Source organism: Nothobranchius furzeri, chromosome 14, assembly GCF_043380555.1.
Source record: "Nothobranchius furzeri strain GRZ-AD chromosome 14, NfurGRZ-RIMD1, whole genome shotgun sequence".
NCBI classification, from domain to species: domain Eukaryota; kingdom Metazoa; phylum Chordata; class Actinopteri; order Cyprinodontiformes; family Nothobranchiidae; genus Nothobranchius; species Nothobranchius furzeri.
In genome coordinates, this window is record NC_091754.1 from 34,036,445 (window position 1) to 34,056,283 (window position 19,839).

The following is a 19,839-nucleotide window of genomic DNA, read 5'->3' on the forward strand; positions in this document are numbered from 1 at the left end:
ACAGTTCAGCATCTGAGAGAATGAAGAAACAATCCCGATGGTGTTTGGGTCTGAAGAAATGGAACATCTCACTGTAGAAGCATGACCCAATCATTTTGATGAAAGACCAAAGCTTTTAGCATTAAAATAACACACTGATGATGGTAGAAATTGTAATCTTCATTAAAATAACTCTTCCTGTGGTTGCTTTTGAACTTGAGGTTTTCTCGGAAACTAATCTCTCCAAACATGGTCAGATGTATATGGATGGGATGAAAGTAACAGATGGTGCAAACATCAACCTGAAACCTAATCTAATTAGTTTTATTGATAGACTTTGCTGTATAACATGTACACAGCAGAATGGATGGAGCATCTAATCCCGACTCATGTAAACACCATAGCTAGAGTATTGATTTAGGAAGAGTAGCCATACGGTAGTTCACGTCAACATTGCCAATCCATTTTTGTTTTTGTTCTAAACTAAAACTGTAAGTAAACATTTTATTGGGCTAAATTTGAAACTACCAACATGTGAAAGTCTTTCTTATACAGGTATGCTGGAAAACATAATTTTGCTGAGCATCTAAGGACCAAAACACTGGAGTAGAGAGGCTGTTTCTCTGATCAGATTGCAGATGAAGCAGCCATTCGTTCTAGCCTCTTTTGTGCTTTACTGCCTTTGTTCCATTGGTACAACTAAACTACCAGTTAGAGCTGGGCGGGCGATATGGCCTTAAATTAATATCACGGTATATTGAGGATTTCACCTCGATAACGATAAATGAACAATAACTACCTGTACAGCTGCAGGTAGAGGAAATGACGGTGGTGGTAGACTTGGCCAAGGAGAAGCCCACAAAAATCCTTCAACATCCGTTTGGCAACATTTTGGATTGGTGCATTTCTGCAGGACTGGAAATCTGCATCTGTTACTCCACTTTTTAAGTGGGAGATCATTCCGACCTAAGCTGTTATAGGCCTATCTCTATCTTGCCTTGCCTCTTTAAAGTCATTGAAAAGTTAGTCAACAAACAGCTAACTCACTATCTGGAATCCAGCAGTATTTTTACCCCATGCAGTCTGGCTTCAGAACGTTGGTTACCTTTGTAACCCCAGATTCTGAGTATGGCGGACCCCTTCAAGCCTCGCCTATTGGGAGTTAGTCCCCAACAACGACCAATGACTGAAGAGCTTTAATGTACGACCGCCTATCAGGTGGGCCCTGGTCCTATAAATAGGTATGAGGACCAAGGATCGTCTCCAAAAGTTCAAAGAACCCCATAACCAGTGGGCCAGATGCTTAAAGGGCTCCGCCATACTCATAGAATCTGGGGTTACAAAGGTAACCAACGTTCTATTTCCTATGGCTCCGCCTTTTAAGCCTTGCCTATTGGGTTAAAAGCGGAGCATGATGTAGTAAACACCCACTGGTTAACAACAAGTAACAAAAAAGCCCCCAACATCCTAAAGCTGGGCGGACACTGTGCGACTTTTTCACTCGTAGCACTCAGCTTCAGCTCAGACTGTACGACTTCCTCGCAGGGCAGATCTCACGAGTCATGCGCTCACACTGTACGACCTAGTTCTCGGATGCAACCTGACTGCTCACACTGTACATCTGGTAGCAACACGTCGGACCTAAAAATATGCTAAAAATAGCAGTTTTTACACAACACGTCAGACTTTTTTGTCTTGTTTTGTCTGTTGTCCTTCGGGAGTGCTGCAGGAGGACACGTGCGAGAATCCACGAGATCGGGGCGAGTTTTGCGCCGAACGTCGTGTAGTGTACAGGGGGTTACGAGAGGCGATTAACACCACGTGACCAGCTACCGATCAGCAATCGTGAGCTCGCACGGACTTCTGGCGTGTTTGAAATTTTGCTCGTCCCTCGTGAGGGTATCGCACTGTTGAAGCGGCGCTGCGAGCAGCTGCGACCCAAAATGTATCAGAACCGCTCACGGCGCATGCGCAATCCTGCATCAACGCCGCTTGCTCGCTATTTCTCTAATAAAACACGCTGTTCGTTTTTGTTTCTACACGTTTTTTTACTCACAAAGATTGTCAAGAAAGCGTGTTTGTCGTGTTCATGTCAAATTAAACTGATCACAAAACACAGATTTACTTTCTTTATTTCGTTTTACTCATCCAACCCCCATAAATCCCTGTGTGTCCTCCTGCAGCACTCCCGAAGGACAACAGACAAAACAAGACAAAAAAAAGTCTGACGTGTTGAGTAAAAACTGCTATTTTTAGCACATTTTTAGGACCGACGTGTTGCTACCAGACGTACAGTGTGAGCAGTCAAGTCGCATGCGAGAACTAGGTCGTGCAGTGTGAGCAGTGGCGGAGCTTGATATGTGCAACATGTGCGGCCGAACAGGGCGGCAGTCTGGAGGGGGCGGCATTTAATTTTTTTTTTTTTTTCTTCCATCAACCGATACATCAACAAAACATAGAAATCACATGTTCTTCATAATAATAATAGTGATGAGTGATGATAATAATAATATTTCTGTAATAAAAGCACAACAAAGTCATTGTTTGCGTTTATATTGGGATTTTATTGCGCCCCCTTGTGTCCGCCGCGCCTCTGTGGTGCGCTCTATAGCGCCCTTCATCAGGTGGGGGGCGGAGGGATCTCGGAGAGTGATGATGGAGGGATACAGGTACCGTTTCACATATCACCACTCACAAACATAATGGAGAAGAAGCGGTCGAAGCCATCTGGTGCCCAATTTCGGAAAAAAAGAAAAGAAGAGGAGGAGAAACGAGGAAAAGATGCAGGTATGCATCTCTTTATTATTTAGTTGGTATTTTTCCCGCCTGTCCCCCAACTTATTGATTAACTAACCTCTCTAATCTGTACGTTTTGCATGGTGCTATGATGATCCCTTCAAATGTCTTTTGCTAGCTTCTTACGTTGCATGTATTTAGAACTACTTCCAACCGCTAACTTTTTGTTTGTCAAATGAGCTTTTATGAAAAGCTAAGAGTGGGAAAACCGAAAGGCTGATAACCAAACGCTATCAAATTAAAATGAGTCTTTGAGAATTTTGCTGAAATACATTGACGGCGGGCAGCAGGTCTCGCGCCGGCGCCATTCGCCTTTCTATTTGGACTCGGGAAATGAGCTACGTATTATTTACCCCACGAAAAACGGAGCAGCAGCGGGCCGCTGGAGGTGCCCTGCTAGTAAGATCCTGTTTATACTGTAAACTGCCATAAAATAAAAACTATAATAGCTAGAGCGGTCTTTTTTTTAGCTGAAAGTTGAGACTGCCTCGCCTTTCAGCACTGTACAAGTCGATGATGTCATCGTGTTGCGTTAAGTGTGCTGCACAGCACACCGCAGCTATGTTAACTCACAGTGACCTTGAAGCAGTGTGGGAGAGTTGAAGAATTTAACCAGTTAAAATGGATTAATGGATATTTAATCAATAGTTGTGGCGCCTCTGGTCATTTAGTTCTTTGTGTGCTGGAGACATTTGCTGAATAAGGAAATAAAAACTTAAAATGACAAAAAAATTAGGGAAAAACACTTGTTTTGTATTTTATCAATTATTAATGATTAATAGATTGTTGGTATTTAAACTTTTGGTAAAGGAAAACACACAATTTCCAGGCAGCCCCAGTCTGGAGAAGTGATGGTGACATCAGCCGTTAAAAATAAATAATACTCTGAGGTTTTTATGAATAATTTGTACTTTTACTTGAGTATTTCTCTAACAGCAGTACTTTTACTTGTAAATGAGTAATATTTTAGCAATGTAACAGTACTTGTACTTGAGTACAGATTTTCAGAATTCTTTCCACCACTGCTGAAAACTGTAAATGCTCATTGTAACATGTTAATTAAAATGCTTAAGCAACAGACGTGACATGAAGATTGTATTGTTTGTTGTATGCAACATCAGGAGCCCTACACAGATATTTTGGGATGACATCAGCTGCCACTGAGGAACAGTCATCTACCTCCACTGCTCATACCAGTAGGCCAGTATTTGAACTCTTGGAGGGACAGTCTGCTGGCACCACATCTCCCCAGGAAGATACTTTAGGTGGGTTTTGCACACGTGTGTGTGTCCAGCAAACATTTAACTATAGACATTTAAATAGTATTTTCACAGAATATGGGAATTGTTCCATATAGCAATGTGGTGAGTTATGCTTCCATTTTCTGTCAATAGAGAGACCTACCAGTATATGTGAACTTGATGAGGGACAGCCAGCTGCCACGTCTCCCCAACAAGATATGTCAGGTAAGTTTTGCACAAGTGTGTGTGTGTGTGTGTCCTGCAAACATTAGAGAAATTTGAATGTCACATATTGTATTTTAATAGAATATGTGAAATGGTCCACATAGCAATGTGTTGAGTTACGCTTCTGTTTTCTGTCAATAGAGAAGCCTGAACGATCAACCAATGAGTCCCACTGAAGGTGATGATGAGCCTCTTTCTTCAGACCCAGCCAAGTGGCCATCACCAATTACCGACAGCATACGCACAGAGCTAGTTCGAAGAGGACCTACCAAGGTGCCAACTACTTTCATATTTCCCAGGAATGAAGGCGATGGCAGGTGTTGTCATTATCACTATTTCAGTAGAACTTTGACAAGTGGTGAAAAGGTGGCCAGGAGCTGGATGTTGTATTCAGTTAGCAAACGTTGTTATATATAATACACTCCACGCCATTTGAAACAAAGTTGTAGGTGTAATTTTTTTTTCTTGTGTGTGTGTGTGTGTGGGGGGGGGGGGGTCATGGGGGATCTCGCACAGGGCGCCATTTAGGCCAGCTCCGCCTCTGAGTGTGAGCACATCACTCGTGAGATCTGCTCTGCGAGGAAGTCGTACAGTTTGAGCTGAAGCTGAACGCTGCGAGTGAAAAAGTCGCACAGTGTACGCCCGGCTTAAGACGAGATAAGCAGCTGTGAGGGAAGACTGCGTGGGAGAGGGTGGGGTTATCCCAAGGTCACCTGGCAATGAGCCAGAGAGCAATGGGAAAAAGAATCAACACCATAACAATAGGTGGAGAACAGCAGGGGTAATTGAGGAAGGCTCAATAACATCTCGCTGACCCCGCAGAGCAATGGGTGAAAACATAAGCTGCTAATAGCAACATGTGATAACAACAGGCGATAAGGGGAACACATTAACACACCCCTGCCCATGGCAGCAGCACGTGTGAGAAGGGAGGCGCATGCCGAATCGATGTCACCAGCAGATAGAATCAAACTGATACATTACCAAGCACTGCGCTGGAAGCAGGGGTGCTGGACATGTCTTTCAGGTAGAACCTCACAAAGGAGCAGGGTGAGGCCCATGAAGCTGCTAAACAGATGTCAGAAACAGACATTCCTCCTTGGAGCGCCACAGATGATATGCTTCTCGCCAAGTGAATTTTGATGTTTTTCTTTTGGTTCAAGATGGCGCTGACTGTTGCGGCACGCCATCTATTGTTTGTAATTGTGGTTTTAGCATTGTTTTTGAGTCACTTTTTAGCTTATTCCAATCCCATTTTTAAATATGATCGACTCACCCTTCTTGATCTTCGGTGGAGCTCAGGACTCAGGCTACATGATGCTAAGTTCAGGCTGACGTTTGGTCACCTGTTTGACAAGGTCCCGGCGTTCCTGCTGGCTGTCCCAGACCGAGTGGGGTGCAACCCAAGGCGGTGGAGACGGCGTGGAAAACGTGGTGGCGTCCGGGTTAAGATAAGGGCCCTTTGGCGAGAAAACAGCGATGGTCGTTTCCTCCAGGACGTACCCCTCTGTGAGTTCTCGCCTTGAACCATCTGGGTTCTGCAGCGCCAAAGGCTGGACTGTTCGCGCGAGAGCTCCCAGCAAGCGCAGCACACTGGTGGAATAAATCCAGGAAATCTCCTCTATCCCGTGAGGTCGGAGTTTTGGCGTGCCTCATATCAGCTCAAATCTGGGTCCCTGCCGCAGCTTCGGATTGCTCTCCTGAACGTCCACTCGCTGGGGAATAGGACAGATATCCTAAAGGACTTTTACACCGATAACGCTGTGAGCCTGTTCTACATGACGGAGACGTGGGCTTTGCCAGGTGAGACGGCTTCCTTGGTCGAACTCTGTCCTCCTGACTGTAACGTTGTTAATGAGACGAGACTCTCTGGCCGTAGGGGGAGCTTTTGGGGGATTTTGATATCCACATCTGCTACCCTCTGAAACCACTGGTGAGGGATTTTATCAATGTTTTAGACTCATTTGGACTACAGCAATTGGTAAATGTTCCCACACTTGCTGACTCTCACACCCTGGACTTGGTTTTATCTTTTGGACTGGATGTGCATGATTTATCTGTGAATCCTGTGGCGTTTTCCGACCAGGCTGTGATCACGTTCAGCATCTCACATCTCCTTCCTCCAGCCCGGCGACCGTCTGCTCCTTTCTCCAGGCGCTTATCTCCAAGTACAACTTCCAACTTTCTGTTGGTTTTGGACACTGATGCCCTCGCTCCGCCCCTTTCAGTTTCCTGCATGGATGTAGATGGCCTTCTGCATCGGTTCAGTGTGACCTACTCTGCTGCTCTGGACGCTGTTGGCCCTCTGAGACAGAGGCGGAAATAGACAACATCCGACCCTTGGCTGAATGATGACACCCGTAGCCTCAGGCAACAGTATAGGGTACTGGAACGGAGGTGAAAGAGAGACAGACTGTCATGCTCTCGGCTGCTCCTGGTTGATCGACTTTCACGCTACCAGAGAGCAGTCAGATCTGCTCGTAACAACTACTTTTCTGCTATCATTTCACAGCATCATGGAGACCAGTCTAGGCTGTACAGCACAATCAACTCCTTTCTGCTGTTAAATGAGTCTGATGGTCTAAATCCCACTGTTGCTTTGCTTTATGCACAGAGCTACAGAGCTTTTTCCTAAACAAGATCCTTGGTATTAGGCTTAGCCTCCAGCCTCAAATACACACTATCCATGTGGAACCGCCTGACCCACCTGCCTTCTCGGACTTTGCTCCTGTTCAGCTTGCTGACTTGATGAAACTGATTAGCTCCATGAAGCCAGGTGGCTCTTCGGTGGACTGCATCCCGGCTAAATTGGTGCGCGACTCGGTGTCTGCACCGAGCCCGGCACTTATGAACATTTTTAACATTAGCCTCAGCTCTGGAGTGTTCCCTAAAGTTTTTAAATATGCAGTTGTTCAGCAGATATTGAAAAAAACCTGGTCTGGATCACTCCATTTATGAGAACTTCCACCCTATATCAAAAGTCCTGTTTCTCTCAAAGGTCCTTGAGAAAATTGTTCATGGTCAGATCTCTGCTCATATGAACAGCAACACATTGTTGGATGTGTTTCAGTCCACCTTCAGACCACACCGCAGCACTAAGTCTGCTTTGATTAGAGTGCTAAATGACATTCTGGTGGCATCTGACCCTGGGTCTAGGGTACTGCTGCTCCAGCTGGACCTTTCAGCGGCTTTTGATACGGTCGATCACCATATTTTACTGGATCAGCTTGGGTCTTGGGTTGGGGTGACGGGGGTGGCACATAAATGGTTCCACTCCTACCTATCCAACCGATCCATCTCTGTCCAGATTGGTGACTGTGCATCCTCCTGTCTTCCACTGCCTTGGGGGGTGCCACAAGGTTCCGTTCTTGGGCCATTGCTGTTTTCTATCTACCTTCTGCCTCTGTGCAATATCCTGAATCAGCATGGCCTGAGCTATCACATTTACACTGATGACTGTCAACTATAAGTAGAAATGGATGAGAATGTGGGCTCGCGATTGGCTGCATGTTTAGATGACATGAAGGGATGGCTGGCATCCAACTTTTTAAAAGTTAAATTAAAAGAAGTCTGAGTTTATTGTTTTTGACCCCCGCAACCACCATGGCTCTCACCCTGTTTGTGACCTTTTAACCCTCAACCCCAAACAGTGTGTGTCAAGTCTCGGTGTAAAGCTGGATGCTGAACTCACAATGGCCTCACAGATAAACTCCGTAGTGAGGTCTTGCTTTTATCAGCTCCATGTCAGAGCAGCTAGCTAACGCGGGTCCAGCTGGTTCCAGACCAGCGTCAAAAAAAGTCCATGGCCTCCTCCAGTGGGACGGTGTTGGGCGCAGCGAACCCGCCCTCAGAGTCCTCGGAGATGGCGGTGAAATAATCCACGCGCCGGAGTTTCTAGGCAGGAGCTGGCAGAAGTGGCAGGCCGCCTGGGGTGTAAGGGCGAGGCCAGCGTGTCTAGGCCCGAGTCAGATGTCACATCTGGCATGGAGGTCGCCAGGCATAATGTATGCGGCATTGCAGGACTGGCACTGTTGGACTGCTTCGCTCGTCATGGTTGTAGAGAGATGGTTGAAGATAGCTCAGTTGTAATCAGGTCTATTTGAAGAACTAAAAGGAGACGATCCTTGGTCTTCATACCTATTTATAGGACCAGGGCCCACCTGATAGGCGGGCGTACATTAAAGCTCTTCAGTATTGGTCGTTGTCGGGGACTAACTCCCAATAGGTGAGGCTTAAAGGGCGGATCCATATGAAATAGAACTGGCCACGGATGTGTCTCTGCAACACTTAAAGTGCTAAATGACACAATAACGAATATTATGTGGCTGTGTTTGTTGACTTGCCTAAAGCCTTTGACTCTGTAGACCACAACATCTTACTCACAAGGATCAAAAATATAGAACTTTCTCAGGCATCCATAGCATGTTTTAGAAGTTATATCTTAGGCCGTAAACAAACAGTGAGGACAGAGGGTTACCAATCTGCTCCTCTACCTCTATCTATGGGCATTCCTCAAGGGTCGATACTGGGCCCAACCTTATTTAAAATCTATATTAATAGCATTGTTCATGCTGTTAACAGTTCTCATATACATTTATATGCAGACTACACCATTCTATATTCATGCATTTCTTCCTTGAATGCAGCTTTGTCCTCCTTGCAGCCCAACTTTGTCTCCAACAGGCCTTCTTCAACCTTCATCTTCATTTAAACAAGTAAAACAAAGTTCATGGTCTTCAACCATAACTTATCACAATCAACTTTCCACCATAGTATTGTTTCCCTGGGTGGTACAGAACTACAACTTGTCAGTTCTTATAAGTATTTGGGTATCTGGCTTGACAGCACACTTTGATTTGACATAATTCATTACTTTCTAAAGTCAAGTCAAGAATTGGGTTTCTATACTGCAACAGGTCATCCTTTATTCATTCTGCAAAGCAAACCTTGGTCAAAAGTCCCCATTATCATCCTGTTCACTAGCAGTCTGCAGCGCTACGGAGCAGAACCGGCGTCGCTGCAGTCAGGTTACTGCTTCAAGTCTACTCTGCCTAACACCGCTGAAGGAATACGGCAAGCCACTGCAGCGTTTAAATCACAAACGCATCTATTTGTGAACATAATTTAGACCGGATTATTGTTAACCCGTACATAATAGATATGTCACATTACATTTTAAGCAGTAGAAATTAAATGTTATTAGCATTTCCAGTAGCTTACATGTTAATGAAATACATAAAATTTTACTGATCATGGCTTAATTAGGGATATGTTTAGGTAATAGCAAGTTGTTTTGCACGCTATTGAAAATGTAATCATGTTCTGTTGTTAAAAGGAACTCCGGCTAAGAGGACGTGGATGCCCCAATAAGCCACAAGTTTTCTGTTGTATCAAACTATGTTGTTAGAAACACACAAAATATAGCCGTTTATTTATAAATCTAAAATATTAAGTACATTTTTTGACATATGCAGGACGCCATGTTTTTTGCATGCAATGGACTCTAGGGGCAATGACGGATATTGGCTGAACTTGGAAGAATAGCTATTGACGCTAGTGTTTGTTTATGCGCTCACCGTATTAATTATTAAGTAAAATGCTGCACTGTGCTGCTTTTGGATGTAATTTCCAGTCAAAGGGCAACAAGGGAAGTGATGTGAGTTTACACAGCTTTCCCACTGGCAAGAAGAGGAGAAAGCAGTGGGAAGATGCCTGTGGACGGACACAACTTCCCAAAGATCTGCAGCTGTGTTCCCAACATTTTTCTCCTGATGCGTTTGAGGCTTATAGTCGACCACAAATACTTTAAGAGCTCACCGGAGCGGCTGGGTATAAGAGAGGGCAGAAACTAAATGCTTTACTGGCCATTTTCCCACACAAGGGGCCTAAACACCCTCGGAGAGACGAGACGCTGGACACTCTCCTGAGCAGACAATCAGCTCCTGCAGCTGCCGCTTCTGTCACGTTCAGCGAACCATCTGACACGCCACTCGTCACGGATGCAGCTGAACATTCACCTCTCCCATCAGTAAAACAAGCAGTAAGTGTAGCAACAGTGTTCTCCAAAAATATAATATCTGCAGAAATGATTGAAAGTCGTTTCACGGAATATCCTAATCATCTATGAAGCACACGACAGCTCTGGATGCTAAAATTCTCCAAAACCATTCATAATTGGATAAGTTTGATCACACGATAGCTTACCGTTAACTTCTGCTGAATGCTGCCTCTAACCGTCACCACGGCGGTAGGCAGATGGGGCTTTAGCGGCAATACATTTTTTCTGCCTCTAGATGGTGCCATTTGCATGTCAGCTTCAAGGTGACAAACTGCTTACATGATTTGGGGAACTTTCCAAACTGTCTTGAAAAATCCGAGAGGGGTCTCATTGGTAAGTGTCAAACAAGAACATAAAAAAATAATTTATCAGCCATCATCTGATTTCTAAAGTTAGCCACAGAAAAACCCATACTGGGTCTGGTCTAACTGCCATCTTCTCAACCAAACGGCTCCATGTTACAGAAGGATTCGTCACCACCTAGCATGAGTTCAGACAAGCAAAAAGCAAAAATCCACAGAAGAAAGTGAACATATCAAACACTCACCTGAGGATTAAATTTTGGGCTCATTTTGAATTTCTTTGTTGGATAAACATGAATAAATGATACAGATGAAAGGAATACAACTTTCTGGAATTATTTGCCATATTACAGTTCAGCTCCAAGCATATTTTTACGTTTAAAGTGAGACAAGGCCAGAGAAAAGAACTTAAGTAAACGAGACGCCTGTGTGCCTGTTCGTGCTCATATGATCAACTCCCACACTTGGTGTAGGAGTTAAAAAGTAAAAGGTCACCACATCTTTCTTTGACTTTCAAGACTGAAGTGGTTTCCTTTGAGAAACCACAGTTTCAGGGCAGATTTTCATTTGTTTCCTTCTACTGAAGTTTTTAGTGTTCACGTGTCCAAACAGAAGCTGGGACTGAAACTGCTGCTGATTAGGACCAAGAGCAGACGTGAGTGGGCTAGCATTAAAGTGCATCTTTATTATATAGCTGGCTGATGGGAATGGTGGTAAAAGTACAGCCACTCTCAGTTGGACAGGAGGTCTCTCTAGACCAGGGATTCCCAAAGTGTGGTGCGCGCGAGCTGCCGCTAGGGGGTGCGCGAGCTGTCGCTAGGGGGTGCGCGAGGTGAAAAGTGTAATGGCTGCGGAGCTCAGAGAAGTCTGTCATATGTCACCATTAGTGTAGCCAGAAACTCATTTGTGGGTGGGCCTAAGAAAAAGTAAGTGGGCCCAATAAATGTAATTGAAAACAAGTATATTTTTACGCGCGTGTGTGTGTCCTCCGCATGTGCCCTAGCTTCACAATAACAAAGCGCCGAGCTTCAGCACTCTGGCCTGCGCACGCCGATATGTTCCGTATTTGATCATTTTTAACGGTGTTGGAGGAATCTGAAGGTGGCGAGTCTTTCTGGCAGATTGTAATTAACACCTGTCTCATGCAGGTGTTCTGACATTGTAAACCTCACACACAGAACATTGTGGATGTAACTAAATAAATCAAGAAATGATTCCCATTCAGGCTATTAACAGCGCGCTGAAGATCTGAAGTTCAGAGTGCGTCTGTCAGAGGTCAGACGTGTTCCAGCGGAACCACGGCTCACGGGTGCACATGTGAGCACATCTGGGCTGGGCATAAGTAATTTTATAACATTGGTTTAAATAGCGCCAATAACGAGACGCGGTGACTGGAGCGGCTCATGGAGCTGTGCCGCACACACACACACACACACACACACACACACACACACACACACACACACACACACACACACAGAGAGAGAGATTCAATAAGCGCGCACGCCGCGCAAACTCCGGCGCACCGTCAGACTGAAGACAGAAATGAGTGCTGCCTCCTCTGTGATAAAAACTTTTAAGAGGTTTTATAACAACATTTTTCATTCCAGGTCAAATTAAGAAATTAGCTTCTATTTTGGAATGACGTATTAAAGTCGGGTCTGCTCCAGCCAGTGACTCCGAACCTGACTACAGCTCATGTTACTGCAGCATTTGTTATTCCAGTCCGAGTGGCAGCGGATCGCAGATTCAGCCACACCATAAAACAGCAATAAGTCGGTCTGAGGCAAAAGTGAACCTCATGGCTATAGCTTTTCCATATTTTCCCCTATTGACATTTGATTACGCACAAGTAGGTGATCAGCTCAGGTTTACGCAGAGCAGAAGGAAGGAGAGAGCTCTGGCCGCACAGGTTAAAAATTCCTACTTTAAGAAAACCGTTAAATTGCATTGTTTATGTGCTACCTGGGCACTCTAAATATTTAGTTAAAATTAAATCAAAGGAAATTGTAATGGTATCGAATGCTTATTAATTACTATTTAAAAAATGAAAGTGATGGGGAAAAAGGTTGATCATATTTTTTTAACCCTGTCTGTTTAGCTTGACGTCTGACAGATATATACATAAAGCTATGCCCTGATGTGGGGGCTGGGGGGTGCGTCGACATGGTCGGGACATAGAAGGGGGTGCGCGGCTAAATAAGTTTGGGAACCACTGCTCTAGACCATTATAAAGACCAACCACAGAGAAGACTGACTCAGCATTTCTGCAACAGTCAGGCTCCATGTATGTACGCCACAGTGTGTGATTATCCGAGGATTTTGCTCCAACACCATGACACAAGTGTGCAGTAGTCTCATGCAGTCGTCCTCCATACGGACTAAATCTAACAGGAATTTAAACAATCTGGGCTAAAACACAAGCAGCTGTGGCCAGCACTGAGCAACTAACATACACCAATGCCAGGTAATACGTTTAAAGGACACAAATAGAAAAGGTTATAAAATAAGCAACCGCAAAAAGGACATAAAACAGCTTCTGAGCGGATTCCACTCGGCACAGCGAGCATTCGTTTTACTGTTCCACCGCGACACTGAATATGGGGCCAACTGAGGCCAAAATAAACAGACGCTTTGGGCTTCCTGACAGGGTTGCGGAAGGTGCTTTATAAATAAAGCTTTGATTGATTGATTGATTGATGTCGCAATTCAGCGTGTCTGACTTTAATTGATAGAAAACATATTTTGCAACATAAAGATGGAAGTTTCTGTGTGCTTGTGCTGCTGAATGGAGGGATTTGGGAGAAGCACCACTGTGTGTTGTTGTTGTTGTTGTCAGCAGATGGTAACAAAGCATGCATGTCATCCCACATCTGTGCAGATGAAAACTTTGCTCATTTACTCTCACGTTCTTGATCTCTGCAGGATCTCCGGCCTTGGAAACGTACATGTGAGAGTTTTTACCCGTGAAGGTTACGGTTTGTCTGGACGCTGTCCACCGTGCCCTTGTGTGATGTAAGCAATGTGCATTTAAATGTGTAATTCAAATGATGCGGATGGCTTAGTGATGCCTGTGTGTGTGCGTGCGTGCGTGTGTGTGAGAAAAATGCTCTGTGGTGGGGCCTCCTTTAACCAGTCACCTCTTCTGTATTCTATAAAAATTATAAAAAATGTTTCCATGGAGGAGATCGGTTATGCTAACTCACCTTCATGTGCACCTATTTATGGTTCAGGTTGTGGTTCCTCAAGAACACTTACTGAGAAGTTCTCCCATAGACATTGTTCTGTTGAATGTGATTAACCAGCAGCAGACCTCCTCCCCTCAGCACAGTAACCAGATCAGCCAACATTTGCTAAACTATTAAACTGAACTTTTTCTGGTTGATGGACATTTTTGGGGCAGATTCTTCCGGTGGAGTGTAATATCAAACTATTTCTTTTAGGTGGAAAAATCTACCAAACGGACTGAGGAATCTGGCCCATCTCTGCCCAAGACCTTTTGTGTTGAATTCTTTCTTTTACTGTTTGTTTCTTTGGCCTTTACACTTTAGGCTACGTAGCCAAACCGAGTTTACATCACCGCAGTCGATTAAGTGTAACAAATGCACAGATTAAACTTCTGGCATGTCTCTGAACCTTCAGCAGGTGTCCTTTGTAGTCTTTTTTCATGTCTCTTTTCTGAAGCCGTGAACAGACTCACTCTTTCACTGCTAAGGATTTCCTCAGCATCTTGCAAAGGTTAACACATCAACAACTGCCTGACTCAAACATCTGGATGAAGACTAGTATGTCAATGCTATTGAACAGAAGGACATCACCTTGGGCCTCACATGTGATTTTTGTTTACCTAAATGTGTTCATTTTAGTCACATCCTTCAAATGTGAGCCAAATCAGAAAAGCCACAAATCCTCAATTCTTTCTTTGATCAAATCAGGCGGTCACTTCCTGATTCTATCAATCATTTTGTCCATCGTCTGCATTTAAATCAAAAACACAGATCTTTCCTTTCCATGGAGAATCAGATGTCTGCCTAGTGGCTTAAACTGAGAAAAGAAGGTTTTAGGGACATCAGATAATACCAGGTTTCTATAGAAACAAAGACTGAAACACAGCTCAGCCCAAATTAAAAAGTCACACACTGTAATGTGCTGCTGGACCACCTTTGGATCTAATGAACATCAGGACCACTGTTTTGCTTGCTTTTAAGTGAAGTAGACACACAGAGCTTCTGCGAGTCCAAACAAACTGTTGCAGTCTTTTAATACCAAAAACAAAAAAATATATGCAGTTTCTGGTCTGCCAACACAAAGCATACAGATTTTCAATGTCCCATTTTCCTAGGATATAATTGTTTATGGCCACGTGACGTCCCACTTCATCCCTTTCCTCTACCCTTACAGTAGGGCTTCGGATAAAACAAAACTGGGCTGTTTCAGCTTCCTTTAAGATGGTTTTCCTCATCATTCAAAACATTTTTTCAATTCAAGCAGAAAGAAAACAGGAGTAGCAGATTCAGCCTGTGGAGAGTTTCATTAATGCGAGCTAGACTGCAAAGCAAACACATGATCCGTCCTCTAGAGGGTTGTCCAGGTGTGTTTCTCAATGCCAAGGAAACTTGCCTTCATGTCTTGGTCCCACCCCCGTTGCCTAGGAGATATGTCACCAGGAATCGCCAAGGCATGTTCCAATGTTCATGTTCTACCAAGGCGTGTGCTCTCCGTTTGTTAGCCGTTAAGCTAGTTATGCAAGGATGCACGAGAGGTGTCTTGTAGCCTAGCCTTGGTCAAGAATTTTTCCAGAATATTTTCAGAAGGATGGCGGATCAGAAGCCGCCAGCTACTTCGGCAACTAATGTCAAGTTTAAAGGTAAGTCAGTTAATCTAACACAATTTAAAAAGTAAAAGGCTCATTAAATATTTATATTGATACTTACACATAAAATTATCTCCCGTGTCACATGACGTTACATGACCGCCGCAGAAGCCGTGGTCACGTGATGCAAGTCTGTTCCAATTAACCTTTTTTTTTTTTTTAACCAAGGAAGGACAGTGTCCTCATAAGCAGGCACCTTGACATTGAGAAACACCCCATATCTTTGGTGTCCTGGTCCAACATACAAGATGTTCTGGTCACGTTGCTGTGAAAGCATCCGAGATCCAGGATGAGTCTCTTTCTCTGTTAATGATGACTTTTCTTTCGACAAAGATGCTTTATCTCACTCTTCTCTGAATTCACCCATCAACTCTGTCCAAAATGTAAACATTCCAGTCCTCACATGGGTTTTCCTTATCTATGAGATCCTTAAAGACAATCTGTAATGACCGTCGGGAAGGAGGCTCGGGACTTTGTTCTCATAAGTAGCTCACAATAATGAAGCTCACATTAAACATTTAAAGCTTGTTAAACATTTCTGCTTGAACTGAAAAAGCTCTTCAGGTATGAAAATAAATTCCACAAAGTCAGAAAAACTGCATATTTCACTATACTTACCCACCAAACATAGAAAAAGTGACTAAACAGAATAAAGAAAAGAACCTGAATCAGCAGAGATCTACACCTGGTCCAGTCCCAGATCCCAGAGCTGTGGTGAAAGGAGCATTTGTTACCAGGACAGTATGACTAACAACACTGATGCTGCTGGGCTCTTTACATAAAAATGAAGCTAAAAACACAAAGGTTCGTTTGAAATGTGAGCCGTTACAAACCTGAATGTCTTGGTGCTGAGAGATCTCACTTTCCACTAATTGTTTAAACGAACAGCGATCCATTGTGGAGCAGGGTGCGGCCTTCCGTTTGGCTCTAATCTGATTTGGCGTATTTAACTGAGATCACTCCAGCTATTCTCTTTCTCTTGTCTCTCGCTGCCGTCTGAGTTTTGATTTAGTCTCATTTCTCAGGATATGTTTCCATGTCTTCCTGTGCTGCCAAGAAACTACAGTGCAGCACTCTTGCAACCCAATTATCTTTTTCTGTCTGGATTTCAAGAGGTCTTGTCACAACTGCTGCGCTCCAGAGTGATGATAAATAGAGACAGGGAAAGTCACTATCCCAGTGGGAGCAACTCATGTTTCACACTCTGCCTTACACAACACCTAACATTGTGTCAGAACGCCTGCTTATTAATGCAACTGCTTCAAACATTAATAAACACTGCACTGCTATCCAGTTGTCCCCAACAAATTTAACACTAGGCTTCATGCATTATTTGTTGTCATCTACTAGCCCATAAATCTAGGTCGCTCTGCAGGTAGGTCTAGCCACGCTCCATTATTGCCTCAGCCAGTCTATTTAGCCCCAGCCTCTATGTTGAGTGGGCTAAGCACCAGAGCAGCAACGGAGGAAACTACAAAGTCGGCTCAGGAACATCGCTCGTTTGAAAAGGCTTTAGCATCAAATTTGGACAATCTAGGCTTGGGCTTCTCTTTAAGAGCAGATGGAGGTGCTTAAAGCTTCTTTCCGGAGTATTTCTCTTATCCAATGACACCATCTAGTGGCTGACAAGCATATCACACAGAAAGTCTATTCCTGTTTGTTTAAGATCACGACTTCACCCCCCCGGGGCGATCCTCTGCGCCTCTCGAGGGGAGTGGGGGCTTTTCTGGTCGCAGTCTCCCTGGAGTTCCTGTGTTCTGGGTAGGGTTGTCAAGATACTAAAATTTCAAACTCGATTCGATACTTGAAAAAAAACTCGGTACTCGATTTCGATACTATTTAAAAACACCCATTTATCGAACAAGTTTATTCAAAAAATAACATTCCTCAATTTATATTACAAAAATTAAATGTTAAGAATTAAGTGTATTAAGTGCTTAAACCTTTCAAGTGTCAGCATTTTTTAAAACGTGCATACAAAAACTGGTGAAAGTTAACACTTTAAATCATGAATTGTCTCACTATATATTCTCTATTTGCAGAGTGATGTTTTGCTGCTTAAACTCTGTTTAAGGTGCATTTTTGTCATAAGATGTAATGCCATATGTTTTGTTCTGTACTTTTGAACAACTCTGTTGGTCACTAAAGGGAGAAAACGAATTTCTCCACAGTAGGACAAAGGTACATCTACCGGTAATCTTAATAAAAACAGACTGGCGCACGGCAGTGACGTCATTAAAAGCGCCGGTTAGATTAGCCGCAGCTAGTCTGTTTACGCCTAGAAATCCCAGACCAGACCCGCTCCAAACAAACAGGGGAATCACGTTAATGATTCCTAACAAAACCTTTCGACATGAAGATGTGTTTTGGTGCAGATAATGTCTTATTTCGAGGCTGCACCATGGGTGCCCGTCCGCACCCGTTATATGGATATATACGCAGACGGTGATTCGCCGATGGATCTAAATACCCCGGGGAATCCAAGTAGCACCAAAGTTGTCAGCGTGAGTAAACAAACGTACTGCATGCTAGAAATTAAGTCCGGGTTGCAATAAACGGGAGTTTCCTTTAAGCACATAAGCGTGAATATACAACTACGTGCCGGACTTGGTGTGCTAATTAAGTTGGGCTGTGAAGCGGCTCCCAAATTCGCTGTTTTATGTTTTTGTTTATTTATTTGGCAGACAAAACTTGGATTGGAGACAACTCGCGTGGGAAATTGCAATGTAGCCATGCGGCGTCTTCTTTTGTTTGTCTGGGAGGCGGAGGCTGCTTTACGGCATCTGGCTGTCGTGCGTGTCGGTGTACTTGAAGAAGGCTGTGTATAATAGTCCATAATATCGATACCACAGGGATGGAATATCTAATTTAGATACCACTTTTAGTATCGATTTATATCTAGGTATCGATTTTTTTGACAACACTAGTTCTGGGGTAACTCCTGGATCTCTGGGACTTGGAGCTCCCTCCGTCTCCTACACATCTTTGGGGGGCAGATCTGTGGTCCCTCATACTCTCTATTGGACGCTCCTATAGAGAAACCTTACACACACAAGCGCGTGTACACACACAGGTGCTCACATGGTGCTCTCATAAGTATGGACTTGGGCACGTTCAACACATGTCTTAAGGCTGTCGTTGCCACTAAATGCACTGTGATTTATTATGGTGTGATTGTTCAGTTAAACAATGTTGATTTTATATTTCATCATCAGGTTGACGCAGTGATAGCTTGCTCCTGATGTACTGTTGAGTGTCCCATTTTTTTTCTGTTCTTTCTCTTTCTGCAGGTCGAGAAGCAGAGTCTTGTTCATTATTGCTTATTTTTGTTTCGTTGCTCCGACTGATCCGAGCACTGTCCAACTGTGTGAGGAGGCAATTTGAAAGACAACTGTAGATTCTGTCCCCCTTCTGAGTGGATGCTATGGGTCATTATGGATAAACTATAATTACATACATAGGATGGCTTGTCAGCCTAGTGAATGTGGCTATCGACGACAATGGTGAGGAATGTATGGTGCTCTAAAGGTGACCAACCAGCTGCTACTTGCTGCCATTTGCTCATATCCATATACAACTATGACAATACAAACGACGGAACTCCGGTGTTTGTTTTGCTTGTTGCAGGTAGTGACGTATTTCTGTCCTCCAATCACTGGACTGTTGTTGCTGCACCCCAACTGTTACGATACATTTCACTATGGACCTACAACAGGAGGGGGCCATGATAGTGCCATCAAAGGCGTGGTCCGGGTCGGTTGTATGGAGCGTTTTTACAATCAGGGCAGAAAAAACAGTGACCCACCTTGCCCCATCCCTGAACCCGCAGTGGAACCGAGCTACATGACTAATGTTTGTTCTACTGACCACATGTGTTTTCTCTCTGTTATCATTGTGAAAAACAAATAAGTGAAGACTTTTATCTGCTCTGATTTCCTGTTGTTATCCTCTGTATGTTGCATGTTGCTGCTGCGGCCAGCGGCAAAGCTGTCTACGTGTTCTGTTCCATGGCGAAATCGAAACTTCCGTTGTTTTGTTTGGCTGTGTCAGGTTGGAGGGAATTAAGGTTATTTAAGCGGTTCAGAGTTAAAAAAGTGGTAGATATGATGTTTCACAAGTTGCTGCTAGAGTTGTGTGAAATCTTACTTCTGATTTTACTATAAAACATAATAATAATCAACTTCTCCTTCATGTTTGCTCGGAGATGTATGGAGCACCCTGTCCGCTCATTGGTCAGTGAATGAAACCTCAGTCGATTGGTCCTCGTCCGAGCGACAGCGATGAAAAGTTGAAAATGTTTCAACTTTCTGGGATCGCGTCGCTGGGTCGCCTGTGCACGACACGTGCACGAGCGCAAAATTTCAC

The 19,839-nt window shown here is 43.9% G+C and overlaps 1 protein-coding gene across 3 annotated transcripts in view; it reads right to left on the reverse strand.

Annotated features, from left to right (window-relative positions):
• man1a2 (mannosidase, alpha, class 1A, member 2) overlaps nt 1-19,839 on the reverse strand; it is a 210,445-nt gene that overhangs the window by 165,970 nt on the left and 24,636 nt on the right. Inside the window, exon 1 of one of the 3 annotated variants that reach the window (XM_070544082.1) lies at nt 16,138-16,158. The exons of the other annotated variants lie outside the window; for them this stretch is intronic. The gene's annotated coding sequence lies outside the window, so the exon portion shown is untranslated. Of the gene's footprint in view, nt 1-16,137; nt 16,159-19,839 lie in introns of those variants that run through there. 3 annotated transcript variants of the gene reach the window in all.